This window comes from Hemitrygon akajei, chromosome 26 (genome assembly GCF_048418815.1).
Source record: "Hemitrygon akajei chromosome 26, sHemAka1.3, whole genome shotgun sequence".
Lineage (NCBI taxonomy): Eukaryota > Metazoa > Chordata > Chondrichthyes > Myliobatiformes > Dasyatidae > Hemitrygon > Hemitrygon akajei.
The window spans coordinates 34,876,818-34,892,399 of NC_133149.1; the positions used below are offsets into that span (position 1 = coordinate 34,876,818).

Here is a 15,582-nt window from a genome sequence, read left to right on the forward strand (position 1 = left end):
AAGAAATTCTGCAGATGCTGGAAATCCAAAGCAACACACACAAAATGCTGCAGGAACTTAAGGCCAGGCAGCATCTGTGGAAATGAATAAAAAAGTCGACGTTTCAGGCTAAGACCCTTCTTCAGGACTGAAAGGGAGGGAGAAGGAGTCAGAATTAAAAGGTGGGGGAGGGGAGGAGGAAGGGACCCAGGGGGAGGTGATAGGCAGGTGAGAAGTGGTAAGAGGCCAGAGTGGGAAATGGAAAAAGAGGGGAGGGGGAAGGGGAGGGTTTTTTTTATATACCAGAAAGAGAAATCAACATTGGTCTGATTTTGAATTGTTGATTCTATTCTGTGTAAAGGAATTCCAACTTTTCTTTTACCACGTAAAATGTCAGTTGTCATTACTTCCCATTTATATTCATTGGGAATGTTTATCAGAGGTAACAGTGAAGCAGTATGTATCATTCTATACTGAATGGAATGAATTAGCACCTCCAGTCTAGTACATACTATGCTGGTTGCAAAATTTCTGGTGCAATGCCTTAACACGATGTTGCCTAAATTCTGTACTCCCTGTATTCTGATTCAGACTTTCCAGATATACATGTCAGTCAATGCTTTCTAAGAAACATTCAGTGTGAGTGTTGTATTGTGATATACCTCAGTGGATTATGCTATCCATTGTGAGGTGTCAAGGAAAGCTTCAGCTTGTTAAAGTGGGTCTGTCGGGAAGGTAGAAAAGTTTAGACCCTTTTCATCCTCTTACAGGATTCTGCAATTTTTGTGAAAGTAAGTGGGCAACAGGTGATAACACTGGCACAGGAAGTTATTAGGTTTTCAGCTGCTGTTTAGAGAGGAGTATGCACTTTGCAACCAACATATCTGGAAACTCTTACCATAAAATATTTCCCAAATATCACCGTCTCAAACTTCTGGTGGAATGCAGTACAGTCCTATATCTATAGTATATCTGACAAGTGAAAGCTGAATGTATCATCAACAGCAAAATGGAAAACCTTAAGACCAGTATTTCTCTTTTGTAAAGGTTTTTTTCTTGCTGCATGGAACTTGGGACAATGTTGACTCTTCAGGTCAAAGTAACATTTTGAATATTGAAAGGCCTAGACAGAGTAGATGTGGAAAGGATGTTTCCCATGGTGGGGGAGTCTGGAACAAGAGGCACAGTCTCAGAATAGAGGAGCGTCCTCTTAAAACAGATGTGGAGAAATTTCTTTAGCCAGACGGTGGTGAATTTGTGGAATTTATTACCACAGGCAGCTATGGAGGCCAGGTCATTGGGTGTATTTAAGGCAGAGATTGGTGGGTTCTTGACTGGATACAGTATCAAAAGATATGGGGAGAAGGCCAGCAAATGGGGTTGAGGAATGAGGGGAAAAAGGAATCGGCTATGATTGAATGGTGGAGTAGACTCGATGAGCCAAATGGCCTAATTCTGCTCCTATGTCTTATTAATGACTGTTGAGCTGTGAAATTTTCATTTAGAAACAAACAAATCTTGAACTATAGTTTGTCCCTCTCTTCCAACACTTCCTATTTATCAGATATAGAATTTTGCAAAGAATTAGTATAACAATCCAGAGGTGGAAAGGTACCTTGCTCTCTTAATCTCTTCCCACTTTGGTTGCTTTCTTTTAGAAATCATAGAAAATCACAGTATGAAGGAGAATATATTACACATGTAGGCTAAACAAAAAGAGCTATTTGAAACACCTTAAGGCTCATGCTTTGCAGAACCCAGTTTATTGACCTGTCAGCAAAAGAGACTGCAGATGCTGGAATCTGGAGCAACACAGAAAAAGCAGAAGGAGCACAGCAGGTCGGGCAGGGAAAATGTATCATTGATATTTTGGATCAAGGCGCTTCATCTAGGCTCTATTGATCTGTATTGTGGTATCTCAAATACTCATCCACTTAAATGTGATCAGGGGTTCTTCCTCCACCAAGCATTTAGTACTAGAACTCCCATCAATCTTTGTGCAGAAAAAATGTCTTCAATTATCTGACAATTCAGCCACCAATTGCTTTAAATTTATAACCCCTTCCTATTGTCCTTTCCACTAACAATTTTTGATCAGCTTGTGTTGTCATTTTTATAGTTCTTACAGTAAATCTCCCCTCAGCTTCTTTTATTGTCTTCATAACTAAATTTCTCACTATGGTTTGATAACACCTTCCAAAATTCTAGCCCAACTGTTATTTTCATGTGCTTTGGTCAATACAGTCATCTATCCAATATGGATTCTTAACTACCTTATTAATTTCTAATTTCTATACAGAACTATATGGAGAATGTGAAGGATTCAGAGAAATATTTTGAGAGAAAATAGAGCCAAAATGGAGAGGAGAAAATATTAAATAACAATATCTTTTATAAAGAATATAAATATTGCAGATACTGGCATTATAAACTAGAAATAAAAATGGTCAAACTCTCATCTGGTCAGATAAGTCAATGCAGAGATAAACCGTTAACATTCAGTGTCCTGATACAGGGTTTTGACTCAAATTGTTGACAGATCCTCCTGCAGGTGCTGCTTGATCCACTGAGTTCTCCCAGCAGATTGTTGCTCCAGATTCCAGTATCTGCAGTCTCATGACTCCTGGGAACATTCAGCTTGCTGCTTTAACCTCTGAACTGCCAGAAGAACATTTCTAACAGGGCAAAAGATAGTGCAAGGCAAAAGTGATGGCAATAGGATAAGTATAGAATATAAGATGGGTTAGGAAAGACTGAAATGTTACAGCAGAATAGAAGGGGGAAGAAAGACAAATTGTTATGGAAGAAAGTCAGTGAGTCCCCAGGGATATGGATCATATGACCAACCATATGTTTGCTGAATGGCAACAGTGGATCCCTGCTGCAAGCACCAATCCACACCACCAACAGTTATTCAATATTTAAATGAAGCTATATTGACAAACAAGCCTGCCTCAGCCATCCGCAGTCTTGATACCAGGCCTATGAATGAAAATAAGATGGTGGTAGGAACCTTTTTAATTAATAACCTTACTTTGGGGATGCTTTTAACAAATACCCGTAATCCAATTTTTATTTGTCAAATCGTAGAATAATTAGGAAGATAGTTTTTGATAATGTCTTCCAACGAAAAGAAAATGTTGGAATTCCAGAATGTGCCATAAATATATTTACATCCTTAGAAAAGTAACTGCTTTTTAATACTACACGGTCTCATTTGTGAAAAGCTCCTTTCTTTTGGGAACAATGCCAAGCACAAGCAATCTTTCTGGACGAGTTTAGAAAGCTGCTGAGACCTGCAGCATGCCGACACTAGAAGCACCCTCGTCAGCAGTACTGTGCTTCTGATTAATAAGGCAATACACTGTGCATCGTCCATTAGCATCCATTACATCTTCCTTAGCAATCTGATTAGGAGTCAGGGCACCATTTTTGGTGAAATAATCATTTCATTTCTCAAATTCCATGACAATATGGACAATCGATTTACAACTTCCACTTGGTACAACTAAGGTGTAAAATATTGTTCTATTAAAAAGATTTATTGTGAAATATTCAAAAATAACATTTTATTAATTCCATTAGTTTTAGGTAGAACAGTATATGTAAATCATTTCATTTTATGCTTTTCATAGCTAAATTAAGAAACTTGAATACATTTGAATCAAGGCACCCACATCACTTTATAGGGACCCTGCCACTTGCATAATGCTGTCTTGGAATCACACCAGGTAACTTGAAATTACATAGAGTAGCAGAAGTTGAAGAAATTAATTCAGCATGGCGTTGGTGAGTTTTATTTGATGTGGTTGGAATGTTAGAGACAGAAAATGTATGGTCTTTGTCTTTACTGAATCTTTGTGAGGGATTGTGTATTTAAATGTCTGGAGATTTAAGTGATTGCTAAAAGTGCTGAATAAATGATTTTAGCTTTCTCTTCTCTCATGATGTACACTTGGTAGAGTTTCACAAGTGTTACATGTGACTGAAGCAGTGAGTCAGAGATCTATTTAATCATGAAAGAAAATGCAGTCCCATCAGAAGGACCGCCTGACGTCTAAGCACATTATGGGATAGATTCGGGCATGCACATTTTGGGGCTTGATTTAACTTAATTCATTTCAAAAATGTGCCCTTTTTACTAACTGGTACCACAGAGACAATATCCGAAACCACTGGGGAACTCAAAAATGCACTGTACACCATTTGTATATGGAAAGGACCTAATGCCTTTACTGCATTTACTTTCCTTAATTAGGCTGCCTTAGGGTAGGACAAATTAAGGCATCTTTTCCAATTGAACATAGAACATAGAAATTTACAGCACATTACAGGCCCTTCAGCCCACAATGTTGTGCCGACCATGTACCCTACTCTAGAGACTGCCTAGAATTTCCCTAGTACATAGCCCTCTATTTTTCTAAGCTCCATGTACCTATCTCAGAGGCTCTTAAAAGACCCTATTGTATCCACCTCCACTGTTGCCGCTGGCAGTGCATTCCATGCACCCACCACTCTCTGTGTGAAAAAAATTACCCCTGACATCCCCTTGGTACCTATTTCCAAGCACCTTAAAACTATGCTCCCTCATGTTAGCCATTTCAGCTCTGGGAAAAAGCCTCTGGCTATCCACATGGTCAATGCCCCTCGTGAATGAGTGGTTTGTAAACTGGATCATCCATTTCAGTCTTCCCCTCCCCCAACCTCCCCACCATCTCACTCCAGTCACTGTCATCTGCTTCATCCGGGAATGTTGAGGATTATATAAGCACCTCAGCTGCAGCCTTGTATAAAAACATCTCATTGAAATAAGACATAAATTGAATTGAATTGACTTTATTTCTTACATCCTTCACATACGAGTAAAAATTTTTATGTTACGTCTCCATCTAAATGTGCAATGTGCAATCATAGTAATTTGTAATAATTTATAATAAATAGAACCGTCAATGTAATATAGAGTACACTCAAGTCAGCGTGAGTTCATCAGTCTGATGGCCTGGAGCCTGTTGGTCCTGGCTTTTATGATGCGATACCGTTTCCCGGATGGTAGCAGCTGGAACAGTTTGTTGTTGGGGTGACTCGGGTCCCCAATGATCCTACCGGCCCTTTTTACACACCTGTCCTTGTAAATGTCCTGAATCATGGGAAGTTCACAAATACAGATCCGCTGGGCTGTCCACATCACTCTCTGCAGAGTCCTGCGATTAAGGGAGGTACAGTTCCCATACCAGGCAGTGATGCAGCCAGTCAGGATGCTCTCAGTGGTGCCCCTGTAGAAAACTCTTAGGATTTGGGGGCCCATACCAAACTTCCTCAACAGCTGGTGTGTACAGACCATGTGAGGCCCTCAGTGATGTGGGTGCCAAGGAATTTGAAGCTGTTTACCCTCTCAACCCCAGATCCATTGATGTCAATAGGGGTTAGCCTGTCTCCATTCCTCCTGTAATCCACAACCAGCTCCTTTGTTTTTACGACATTGAGGGAGAGATTGTTTTCTTGACACTACTGTGTCAGAGAAGTGCAGAAAATTGTTATTCAGTTCAGTTAAACAACATTCCATGGGCCAGCACCAATTAGCATAAAAATGTAAATATACCATGTGCAAGTACATCTGTTTGGATGTACGAGTATGTGTTCAGGAGTGTGCTTTACTGCACTTTCACTACACTCACTAGCTGTGTGTCAGTCTTTGTATTGCTTCTGCTTAGACTATTATAATATCTATCAGGTACTAGTGAGTGAGACCTAGGAATTGGAACAGTTTATACATATGTTCTATAATGCTGTCAAATGTCTAATTGACATGAGGTTTGCACTCAGCTACAGTTTCAGGGATTTATGATACCTAGAGAGGATGCAGTTCCCAGAGGGGCCACAGCACAGAACGTACTCAGCAATTATTAGCAGCAAGAGAGTCAAGGATCAGACTGACACAGAAACTCCAGCTAATTAACCTCTGGAGCCTTTCTGAGCCTGTGAGCGAAGAACAGTGATTGAATGCTGGGCTAAATCCTTTGGTAGTCAAGTCGGAGCTCTTCAAGATTACCAGGCCAGCCAGACTTGGGGAAAATGTTACACTCTTCAAAGTCCATGAATATTAACAGACACCACCTACTTTGAGAAATGCGATTATTGAGGAAAGATAAAAGATATCAAGGATTTATTTAGTGGATAGGGGATGTACTAAAAGCAGAAACCATTGCAAAGTGAAATAAACTTTAATCTGTGATTTCTGTCCAGAGATGAGAGGCTCTGAACAGTTCCTTTGTGTTATTAAACCTGTAAGACAGAAAAGAGAAGCCTGAGATTTAGCAGCTAGAAATTGCCAAAATATAAGCTATAGATAAGGCAAATCAAGACTTGTATGTCAAAATATACCAAGAAGGTATCAACAACGGGCGGCAATGATAAATGGAAAAGATATTTAAATATAGAGGATAGAACACAGTATGGGCCCTTCGGCCCACAAAGTTGTGCTGATCTATGTAAGCCTACTCCACGATCAACCATACCCTTCCCTTCTAAACCACCTGTAGTCCTCCATTTTTCTTATAGCCATGCGCCTATCTAAGAGTCATTTAAATGTCCTAGTTGTATCAGCCTCTACCACTATCCCTGGCAGTGGCTTCCAGGCACCACCACTGTAAAAATACCTACCTCTGACATCTCCCGTAAACTTACCTCCATTCATCTGAATGAATGTCCGCTGGTGGTGGCCATTGTCTCTATGGGGAAAAAAGGTGCTGGCCTTCCACTTTATCTATTCCTCTCATAATCGTATGCAATACTATCAAGTTACCTTTCATCCTCCATCACTTTAAAGAGAAAATCCCTAGCTTACTCAACCTTTCCTCATGAGACATTCTGTGATCAATCCTGGTAAACCTCTTCTGCACCCTTTCTGAAGCTTCCACATACTTCCTCTAATGAGGTGACCAGAACTAAACATAATACTCCAAGGGAGGTCTAACCAGAGGTTTATAGAGCTACAACATTATCTTGTGACTCTTGATCTCAACCCCCTGACTAATGAAGGTCACACATGATACACAGTTGAAGTCAGAAGTTTACATACACTTAGGTTGAAGTCATTAAAACTCATTGTTTAACCACTCCACAGATTTCATTTTAGCAAACTATAGTTTTGGCAAGACGTTGAGGACATCTACTTTGTGCATGACACAAGTAACTTTTCCAACAACTGTTTACAGACAGATTATTTCACTTTTAATTGACTATATCACGATTCCAGTGGGTCAGAAGTTTACAAACAAAATCAAAAGAAATCAGTCAAGACCTCAGAAAAAAAAATTGTGGACCTCCACAAGTCTGGTTCATCCTTGGGAGCAATTTCCAAACATCCGAAGGTACGACGTTCATCAGTACAAACAATAGTACGCAAGTATAAACACCATGGGACCATGCAGCCATCATACCGCTCAGGAAGGAGACGCACTCTGTCTCCTAGAGATGAACATACTTTGGTGCAAAAAGTGCAAATCAATCTCAGAACAACAGCAAAGGACCTTGTGAAGATGCTGGAGGAAACAGATAGACAAGTATCTATATCCACAGTAAAACATCGACATAACCTGAAAGGCTGCTCAGCAAGGAAGAAGCCACTGCTCCAAAACCACCATAAAAAAGCCAGACTACAGTTTTCAAGTATATATGGGGACAAAGATCTTACTTTTTGGAGAAATGTCCTCTGGTCTGATGAAGCAAAAATTGAACTGTTTGGCCATAATGACCATTGTTATGTTTGGAGGAAAAAGGGTGAGGCTTGCAAGCCGAAGAACACCATCCCAACGGTGAAGCATGGGGGTGGCAGCATCATGTTGTGGGGATGCTTTGCTGCAGGAGGGACTGGTGCACTTCACAAAATAGATGTCATCATGAGGAACGAAAATTATGTGGATATATTGAAGCAACATCTCAAGACGTCAGCCAGGAAGTTAAAGCTCGGTCGCAAATGGGTCTTCCAAATGGACATTGACCCCAAGCATACCTCCAAAGTTGTGGCAAAATTGCTTAAGGACAACAAAGTCAAGGTAATGGAGTGGCCATCACAAAGCCCTGACCTCAATGCGATAGAAAATTTGTGGGCAGACCTGAAAAAGCATGTGCGAGCAAGGAGGCCTACAAACCTGACTCAGTTACACCAGTTCTGTCTGGAGGAATGGAACAAAATTCCAGCAACTTACTGTGAGAAGCTTGCAGAAGGCTACCCAAAGCGTTTGACCCAAGTTAAACAATCTAAAGACAATGCTACCAAATACTAACAAAGTGTATGTAAACTTCAAACCACTGGGAATGTGATGAAAGAAATAAAAGCTGAAATAAATCATTCTCTCTACTATTATTCTGACATTTTACATTCTTAAAATAAAGTGGTGATCCTAACTGACCTAAGACAGGGAATGTTTTCTAGGATTAAATGTCAGGAATTGTGAAAAACTGAGTTTAAATGTATTTGGCTAAGGTGTATGTAAACTTCTCACTTCAACTGTATCTTCTTTAACTTGATGGCAGCATCGAGGGAACTATGGAATTGAACCCCAAGATCTCACTGTTCATTCACTCTGCTTAGAATTCTGCTCTTAACCTTGTACTCCAACTTCAAGTTAATCTTTCCAAAGTGTATCACTTTGCACTCTTTGGGATTGAACAGCTATCATTTATATGCCCAACTCTGAAACTTGTCTATATCCCATTGTAATCTACAACTTTCTGCACTAATCACCACACCTCCGACTTGTGTGTCATCTGCAAACTTACTTTGCTTCCTCATCCATGTAATTTATAAAAATCACAAATTGCAGGGACAGATCCCTGTTAAACACCACTAGTCAGCAACCTCCAGGCAGAATATGCTCCACCTACTACAACCTTTTGCCTTCTTTAGGCAAACCAATTCAGAATCCCCACAGCCAAGTTTTGTGGATCCCATGCCTCGTGACTTTATGGATGAGCCGACCATGGGGAACCTTGTCAAATGCCTTACTAAAATCCATACACATCATATACACTGCTCTCCCTTCATCAATTTGTTTTGTCACCTCCTCAAAAAAACTCAAGCTCGCAAAGGCACAACCTGCCCCTCACAAAGCCATGTTGACTATCTCTAATAAGACTGTGCTCTTCAAATGCTGATAAATCCCATCTCTAAGAATCCTCTCCAATAACCTGCAGAATGCTTGATTATTCATTTGGCAGATCATTGCCCACGTACTTACCCTGCCTCTGTAAATGAGAAAAAGTATCGCAGATGCTGGAAACCTGAAATAATGCCATAAAATGCTTGAACAACTCAGCAGGCCAGACAGCATCTATGGAAAGGGAAAAGGTCAATGTTTTGGGTCTGCGAACTATCATTAGAACAAAGGGTCACAAATCCAAATCATTAACTGTTTCTGTTTGCACAGGTACTGCCTGACCTGCTGAGTTCTTCCAGCATTTTCTATTTTATTTTAATTGCTTGTGGGCTTTCACATCCTTTGATATGATTTATGAAGTCAGCTGCCAGAAGAAGCACTTGGATAAATACATGGGGTATGGGCCGAATGCATGAAATTTGGACAAGCTGTGTGGGCTGAAGGGCCTGTATCCATGCAGTAATACTCTATGGCTCTACCAGCCTACACTGGGTACCATCATCAAATTTAACAGTTAACCTTTAAATGTTACGCCCTGTGGCACACTATTTGTTATATCATGCCAACCTGAAAGGAGATCCATTTTTGATTCATGTCTGTATCTTGTTGGCCAGCCAATCTTTTATCCTTAAAAAATGTTACTTCCTACACCATAAACTTGTACTTTGCACAATAACCTTTGATGCAGCAATAAAATGGAAATATAAATAATGTATATCCACTGATCCTACTTTATCCACTGCATGTATTACTTCTTCAAAGAAGAACTTGGTCAATCATGACTTCCCTTTCACAAAACCAATTAATTTAGCATAATTATCTTGGATTTTTTTTCTGAGTTCCTTGGTATAATGCTTTTAATAATAACTTATAGCATTTCCCCAATTAGAGATATCCAGCTATTGAGCCTAGAGGTTCCTGCTTTTTGTCTCCATTGTGAGAGAACCTAGAACGAGTACTTATTGTCTTAATATAAGAGGTCACCCATTTAAGGAGTTGAGACATTTTTTTCTCTCAAGAGGACCATGATTCTTTGGAAGTATCTTTAAAGAGTGGTGGAAGCACAGTTAATGAATATTTTTAAGGCAGGAAGATTATCACCTCTGACCTTGCCTGGATGCAGTAGTTCAAACAAATTAATTAGTTTTTTGCTGTAAGGAAGTGAGGAGTGAACCTAACCATATCCCTTGCTCCTGATTTTAATGTTTGCTTTTGCAAAATGCACATATTTAAATGTCAGAAAAAAATGGCTTGTCTTTCATTGGCACCATTAACTGGCAAAAACATGACAACAGCAATTTGCATGAGTTGGCAAAGTGGACCTGGGACTGTGATACCAAGTCCCAGAAGAAGCTTGTAATTTAGGGGACCTTAGGGGACAAAACTGAATGTGGCAAATGTTGGAATATTAATAATATACAGAAGTATCTCAGATTGACTGGTTGAGATGGCTGATGCCTTCATATATCGATTATGTTCCAGTTTTGAAGTGGTATTTTGTAATTAATATAAATCATGTTTTGTATAATGTGCAATATATAATAATAAAAAACAAGTAATATTGAATACTCTGCAAGATTAGCTGTTTCGATCAAAATGATCACAAATTTACTCTCACAGAATTTCTAAATACTACAAAATGCTTAGGTTTAAAATTTCTGCATTAGTTGATCGCAATAAAAATTAAAAATCAGCAGAACTAAAGTGGCATGAGAAGTAATATTAAATACATTATAAACCATAAAATGAGAATTTGTTATGCTTTTTATTCACATTTAACTACATATTGTTTAAAATAGTATATTTTTTATTTTAGGGAATAGTATAATAGGTAAAAATGGGCAGAAATGATTGGACTAGAAAGACTATAGAACAGTATTGCAGAAATTCAAGGAATTACCCAATATTTAGACTACATTGGATACCCTGAGCAACTTTCTATTTAATTTGACGTATTATTTCAATACTTTGAACAGTTTAAACACTATAAGCATCACAGTGCTAGTAGAGTTACTGTCTCATAGCACCAGTGACCAGATTTGATAATGACATCTGGTTTTGTCTGTGGAGTTTCTATGTTCACTGTGTCACCATGAAGCCACACTCAGGTTGGAGAAACAGCACCTTATATACCGGCTGGGTAGCCTCCAACCTGATGGCATGAACATTGACTTCTCTAACTTCCGTTAATGCCCCTCCTCCCCTTCTTACCCCATCCCTGATATATTTAGTTTTTTCCCCCTCCTCTTTTTTTCCTCTCTTTCTGCCCATCACTCTGCCTGTTCTCCATCTCCCTCTGGTGCTCCCCTCCCCCCTTCTTTCTCCCTAGGCCTCCCATCCCATGATCCTTTTCCTTCTTCAGCTCTGTATCCCTTTTGCCAATCACCTTTCCGGCTCTCAGCTTCACCCCACCTCCTCCGGTCTTCTCCTATCATTTCACATTTTCCCCTCCCCCTCCTACTTTCAAATCTCTTACTATCTTTCCTTTCAGTTAGTCCTGACGAAGGGTCTTGGCCCGAAACGTCGACAGTGCTGCTCCCTATAGATGCTGCCTGGCCTGCTGCGTTCCACCAGCATTTTGTGTGTGTTCCTTAATTTCCAGCATCTGCAGATTTCCTCATGTTTGCTTTTGAAACCTACTGAATATTGATTGGCCTAGATAGAGTGGATGTGGAGAGGATGTTTCCAGCAGTAGCAGAGTCTACGACCAGAGGGCACAGCCTCAGAATAAAAGAATGTCCCTTTGGAACAGAGATGATGGGGAACTTCTTTAGCTGGAGGATGGTGAATCTGTGGAATTCATTGCCACAGACGGCTGTGGTGGTCGTCACTCAATATATTTAAGATGGAGGTTGATAGGTTCTTCATTAGTAAGGGCATCAAAGGTTACAGGAAAAAAGCAGAAGAATGGGATTGAGAAGCAACAATAAATCAGCCATGACCAAATGGTGGAGCAGACTCAATGGGCTAAAGGCCTAATTCTTCTTCTATGTCTTATAGGTTAAATGAAATACATTTTAGAAATCCAATTGCAGAGGATAGTGTGTTTATATTATTGAATTTCTGGGTACTTTATGCTAGACACGTAGAAGAGGAATTCCTGGTAATCATATTACAAAGTTTCTCTGATTGATGCATAATGTAAATTACCTCCAGCCTGGTAAATGTTTTATGGTTCACAGGTGATAAAAGGAAATTGTCTGTTTGCAAGAACTAATATTTTTTGGGACTAAATCATTTCAATAATAGTAAATAAGAATCTAATGTGTTACTTTGACTCAAGTGTTTTCAATCTTGTATTACATAAATACTGTAGATTATGGTTTAGTAATCATAATTGTGTTGGCATTCCAGGGCACTACTAAAAGTAGTGCAGTCCTGTACTCGTTTAGATAAGGTCTTAAATTGCGTTGTCTGACTGGGTGGCTCATGCATTTTCTGGAGTTCAGCTAAACATGATTTCTCAACCCAAAACAGATGAATTGGTCATTCATCTCTATGACTTCAAGAATATTGTCTCACCAACGTCAGTCACTGATAGGGATGACTTACAGTGGACTGTAAAGCTTGAGCACATAGACATTAAGAAAGAAGATGTGCTAGAGCTTTTGGAAAGCATCAGTTTGGATAAGTCACCGGAACCGGATGAGATGTACCCCAGACTACTGTGGGAAGTGAGGGAGGAGATTGCTGAGCCTCTGGCAATGATCTTTGTATCATTAATGGGGACGGGAGAGGTTCCGGAGAATTGGAGGGTTGCAGATGTTGTTCCCTTATTCAAGAAAGGGAGTAGAGATAGTCCAGGTAGTTATAGACCAGTGAGTCTTACTTCAGCAGTTAGTAAATTGATGGAGAAGATCCTGAAAGGCAGGATTTATGAACATTTGGGGAGGCATAATATGATTAGGAATAGTCAGCATGGCTTTGTCAAAGGCAGGTCGTGCCTTATGAGCCTGATTGAATTTTTTGAGGATGTGACTAAACACATTGATGAAGGTAGAGTAGTAGATGTAGTGTAAATGGATTTCAGCAAGGCATTTGATAAGGTACCCCATGCAAGGCTTATTGAGAAAGTAAGGAGGCATGGGATCCAAGGGCTTGCCCACAGAAGGCAAAGAGTGGTTGTAGATGGGTCATATTCTGCATGGAGGTCAGTGACCAGTGGTGTGCCTCAGGGATCTGTTCTAGGACCCCTTCTCTTCATGATTTTTATAACTGACCTGGATGAGGAAGTGGAAGGATAGGTTAGTAAATTTGCTGATGACGTAAAGATTGGGGGTGTTGTGGATAGAGTGGAGGGCTGTCACAGGTAACAGTGGTACATTGATAGGTTGCAGAACTGGGCTGAGAAGTGCCAGATGGAGTTCAACCCAGATAAGTGTGAAGTGGTTCATTTTGGTAGATCAAATATGATGGCAGAATATAGTAGTAATGGTAAGACTCTTGGCAGTGTGGAGGATCAGAGGGATCTTGGGGTCTGAGTCCATAGGACACTCAAAGCTGCTGCGCAAGTTGACTGTGTGGTTAAGAAGATATACGGTGTATTGGCCTTCATTGACCATGGGATTGAGTTTAAGAGTCAAGAGGTAATGTTACAGCTATATAGGACCCTGGTCAGACCCCACTTGGAGTACTGTTCTCAGTTCTGGTCACCTCACTACAGAAAGGATGTGGAAACTATAGAAAGGGTGCAGAGGAGATTTACAAGGATGCTGCCTGGATTATGGAGCATGCCTTATGAGAATAGGTTGAGTGAACTTGACCTTTTCTCCTTGGAGCAATGGAGAATGAGAGGTGACCTGATAGAGGTGTATAAGATGATGAGAGACATTGATTGTGTGGATAGTCAGAGGCTTTTTCCCAGGGCTGAAATGGCTAACATGAGAGGGCACTATTTTAAAGTGCTTGGAAATAGGTACAGAGGAGATGTCAGGTAAGTTTTTTACATAGAGAGTGGTGAGTGCGTGGAATGGGCTGCCGGTGACGGTGGTGGAGGTGGATACAATAGGATCTTTTAAGAGACTCCTGGATAGGTACATGGAGCTTAGAAAAATAGAGGGCTTTGGGTAATTTCTAAAGTCGTACATGTTCAGCACAGCATTGTGGTCCAAAGGGCCTGTGTTGTGCTGTAGGTTTTCTATGTTCTATATATGAAAGTTATTGAGCTAAGATGTCGAATGGATAGAAGGATTAATTTATTACCTCAGACTGAAAAGAGCTTGGTGTATTATTCATTGAGTAAGGAAGATCATTTCCTGAAATAGAGCATAAATACAGAAATGGTCTACTATATTGTTATTTGCCATGTGGTATGTGGGAATGATTTGGGCTTGGTTGTAGCAGGCATGATCAAGTTGACAGATGTCATGAAGATTGATGGAGTTATTGACAATGTGACAAGTAGTCTTAGGACAGGGTGATATTGATATATTCATGAAATAGACTAAGAAATGGCAGATGGAGTTTAATCTCAATAAATGTGAGCTGATGCATTTTGGGAGCACTAATGCAGCTGGGACATATGACAAGCTAAGATCCTAGGTATTATTAAGGCACAGAAGGACCTTCGTATGCAAGTCCAAAAATCCTTGAAGTTAGCAGCACAGGTATATAACAGGATCAAGAGGGAACATGGGATAGTGAATTTCATTAGTCAGTGTATTACATACAAGAGCAGAGAAGTTATGCTCGAACTTTATAAAACATTGGTTAGACCTCAGCAGGAGTACTGTCTGAAGTTCTAGTCACTGAACTATACAAAGCATATAACCATATAACAATTACAGCACAGAAACAGGCCATCTCGGCCCTTCTAGTCTGTGCCGAACACTTACTCTCACCTAATCCCACCGACCTGCACTCAGCCCATAATCCTCCATTCCTTTCCTGTCCATATACCTATCCAATTTTTTTTTAAATGACAATATCGAACCTGCCTCTACCACTTCTACTGGAAGCTCGTTCCACACAGCTACCACTCTCTGAGTAAAGAAGTTCCCCCTCATGTTACCCCTAAACTTTTGCCCCTTAAATCTCAACTCATATCCTCTTGTTTGAATCTCCCCTACTCTCAATGGAAAAAGCCTATCCACATCAACTCTATCTATCCCCCTCATAATTTTAAATACCTCTATCAAGTCCCCCCTCAACATTCTACGCTCCAAAGAATAAAGACCTAACTTGTTCAACCTTTCTCTGTAACTTAGATGCTGAAACCCAGGTAACATTCTAGTAAATCTCCTCTATACTCTCTGTATTTTGTTGACATCTTTCCTATAATTCGGTGACCAGAACTGTACACAATAAGACAGCTCTGGAGAGGATACAGAGGAGATTTACCAGGATCTTGCCTGGGACAGTGTGTTTCAGTTATGAGTAGTGACTGGAGATAATAGGTCTGTTTTCTCTTTAGCAGAGGAAGTTAAGATGTGACATGATTGAGGTA

The 15,582-nt window shown here is 40.0% G+C and overlaps 2 protein-coding genes across 8 annotated transcripts in view; one reads left to right on the forward strand and one right to left on the reverse strand.

Annotated features, from left to right (window-relative positions):
* LOC140716861 (maternal B9.10 protein-like) overlaps nt 1–15,582 on the reverse strand; it is an 80,246-nt gene that overhangs the window by 53,973 nt on the left and 10,691 nt on the right. The window lies entirely within an intron of this gene.
* hoatz (HOATZ cilia and flagella associated protein) overlaps nt 1–15,582 on the forward strand; it is a 72,595-nt gene that overhangs the window by 25,637 nt on the left and 31,376 nt on the right. The gene's annotated exons all lie outside the window — the stretch shown is intronic.